Below are 3,731 nucleotides of genomic sequence, written 5' to 3'. Positions count from 1 at the left end.
ATTTGGGCCAACAGTACAACATGCTATAATGTAATAACACACCTTTGAACAAGATATTATATGCAATAAATCAAAATTGTTGAGCAAAAAAAAAGGGGAATATATATATATATATATATATATATATTTTAATTATTTTTTTTTTATTGCAGAGATAACCGAATAAATAACAATGAGTGTACTACTTTGGTAGCAACCACCCATTTTTATTTAAAATCATTTCTCTCTTAGTGGGAAAACAAGAATCTTCTCAAAGCTCATGAAAAATTCAATTACTATGCAACAAACCATAATCGTAAATCGATAAAAGGCAAAAATTAATATGTGATTGAGAGATAAAATTGAGAACAAAATTTCAATATTTGAAAGGCATCATTTAAATAAACAAAGAATATTAATGATTGAATTAAACATTTTAACAAAAAAATAAATAAAAGTAGTCGATTATTATTATTATTATTATCATCGATGTAATCGTAAACGGGTCAATAAACATTTAATCAGGTCAAAACTAAATCGTAGATCAAATCCATCTAAAATATAATTCTTAAAACCCCTTCAGAATTCAAATTTAATACCTTTACAAAAGTTACATTTTCACCCGGGATCTAACATTAAAATTTTAAAACCAGGTCCTCCAATATCCTCACTTTAAAATTACAACATGACCCCAATCAGTTAATTGTAGACAGGGGCCTTTAACTTCTTAAATTACAACATAGCCCTGTCTCTCTTATTCAGCCCGTTTAACAGCATTTTTTTTTGTTTATTGATGCGGCCAACCGACGCCGCAACAACCGGCCTGCAATGGCTGCTTTGCTGTCGTCGGCGGGTCTGGTTCGATTCTACAGTTTTTTTCCTTTTTTTTTTTTATTTATAGAACATAACAGTAAAGCATATATGATAAAAACCCACACATAAATTCAATCCTAAATTCAACAATCCACAAATCCTATTTTGAGGGTGCACCAGATTATCGTTAAAGAGCAAAAGGAAAAGAAGATCATGTAAGAGCCAAGTCTCGGCCACAAATAGGAGAAGGAAACGGGTGTCATTTAAAATTGGGTTTTGAATTTCTTATCATATGTTTATATACAATGAATGTATACATACGCACAGAACGTGTGAACACATTAATGAATTTTTTTTTTTTTTTTATTCCAAAAGTTTGACACTTGAATTGACAGGCAATGGAAACTTCAGAATCATTTAATCAGCGAAAGAATTTTAATGATGGATTCTGATATTAGCACTTGGCTCTTATACCAATTGTCGAAATTAAATTTTTAATCATGCTAAGAATCAAGAATCACATATAAATATAAATTGATAAATCAAATTTATACATGCGGAAGCTATTGTCGATATGAATAATAGTTGTAATAGTAATAGCAGTCAGATCTTCCCTCATTGCTCCCCACAAATTATTAGTTATCAATGTGACAAGCTAATAAAATAATAATGGAAAGGAGAGGGGACTCAGCCTCTTTATATAAGAAATAATTGAATCGTCCCATTACGACTAGAATTCTAATTATGGTTTATTTCCGACCAACATACTTAAAAATTAGGGAAGAGTTCACATCTTAGGTATTAAGTTTACCCTAATTCAAAAGTCAAATAGATACTTTTAAAATTCAAAAATCAGGTTTATATTTAATTAATTCAAAAATAGGAGAAGGAAACGGGTGTCATTTAAAATTGGGTTTTGAATTTCTTATCATATGTTTATATACAATGAATGTATACATACGCACAGAACGTGTGAACACATTAATGAATTTTTTTTTTTTTTTTATTCCAAAAGTTTGACACTTGAATTGACAGGCAATGGAAACTTCAGAATCATTTAATCAGCGAAAGAATTTTAATGATGGATTCTGATATTATCACTTGGCTCTTATACCAATTGTCGAAATTAAATTTTTAATCATGCTAAGAATCAAGAATCACATATAAATATAAATTGATAAATCAAATTTATACATGCGGAAGCTATTGTCGATATGAATAATAGTTGTAATAGTAATAGCAGTCAGATCTTCCCTCATTGCTCCCCACAAATTATTAGTTATCAATGTGACAAGCTAATAAAATAATAATGGAAAGGAGAGGGGACTCAGCCTCTTTATATAAGAAATAATTGAATCGTCCCATTACGACTAGAATTCTAATTATGGTTTATTTCCGACCAACATACTTAAAAATTAGGGAAGAGTTCACATCTTAGGTATTAAGTTTACCCTAATTCAAAAGTCAAATAGATACTTTTAAAATTCAAAAATCAGGTTTATATTTAATTAATTAAAAAAATTATTAAATGAAGATAATAAAATCACAATTACACGATAATGGTCGCATATTCATAATTATAGGTCTCAAATTTATTTATTCGTCACATATTGTCAAATTAATTGGTCACAAAATTATTTCGTGATCACGGATAAAAAATTTTGTAGATCACATATTATTTTGAGGTCACGAATCATTCAAATTACAAGTCACATTATATCTATGGGTCACATATATCACAGTTTATCGGTCACAAATTATCTTTAAGTCACAGAAATATGATTTTTGGTCACGGACGCCTAAATAGTTGGTCACAGATGCCTAATTGTCGATCACAAATGCCACAACCATCATGAGCATCACCGTACCAATAACACCACCACACCATCACATCCATAACACCCACCACCGCACCACATCACACCACCACCACCACCACCATTTTCTCTATCTCTATTTATACCACACCCAACCACCACCCCCACGAAATAATCCACAAGCCCACCACCATCACCTAAAAAATGCAATAAAACATGCTAAAAAATAAACACGACGCCGCCACCGCCAAATCCACCACCACCTGTACCAACCATGTCAAAAACCCGACACCACCATCACCATTTGAACAACATAAAAAATCCAACAGAGTAGCTACAGTGTCGTTGCAAGAGAAACCGAACTAAGCGCCGCTCCAACAATCACCGTCCGATCTGAGCACATTGCAGCGACGTTGAGAGAGAAGCCGTGTTTAGCAACTTCATCGTCGATCTGTGCAAAGCCACCACCTCCGATCTATGCAAAGCCTACGCAATGACGATATCTGTGCAGAGCCACCACCGTTGATCTGTGTAGAGCCACATGCAACAACGATGCGTGGCTTCTTCGCGCCTGTCTTCGTCGGCGACGCTTTCCGCGTGGCAACGGCAGTTCATATGCGAGGGGTGTGGAAAAGAGAACGGAGATGAGAAGGGAGATGTGCGCTGCATCTGCTTCGCGCGACGGTACTCATCGACGTGCTGCAAGTGGCAGTCTCCGGTAGTGGGCGACGACGCTGGAGTTGTGGTCAAGTGGAGAGAGAAATGGAGAGAAATGAATGAGAAAGGAAGTGACGAGATTGATTTGGGAAATTGATTAGGGTTTTTAATTGAATTGGTTGAATTAACTATATATAATATCTGATGTTTGCATAGATAAATTTCATCCCTGAACCTTGAATTTGAACTTTTAAATGCCTGATTTTATGTAATTTCCTCTAAAAATTACCCCATCATATTAATTACAACCCACAAGATGTAAAAGGCCCAATTGACCACTTAATAAATTTGACCCAAACACAAATATCATTATGAGCCATATATCTAACCTATAAAATTTGTAATCGAATGTGAAGCCCACATATGAAATTATTCCAACATCTGTACGAATAATTGTGTAATGTT

This window comes from Olea europaea, chromosome 12 (assembly GCF_002742605.1).
Source record: "Olea europaea var. sylvestris chromosome 12, O_europaea_v1, whole genome shotgun sequence".
NCBI lineage: Eukaryota > Viridiplantae > Streptophyta > Magnoliopsida > Lamiales > Oleaceae > Olea > Olea europaea.
This window is presented reverse-complemented; position numbering follows the sequence as displayed.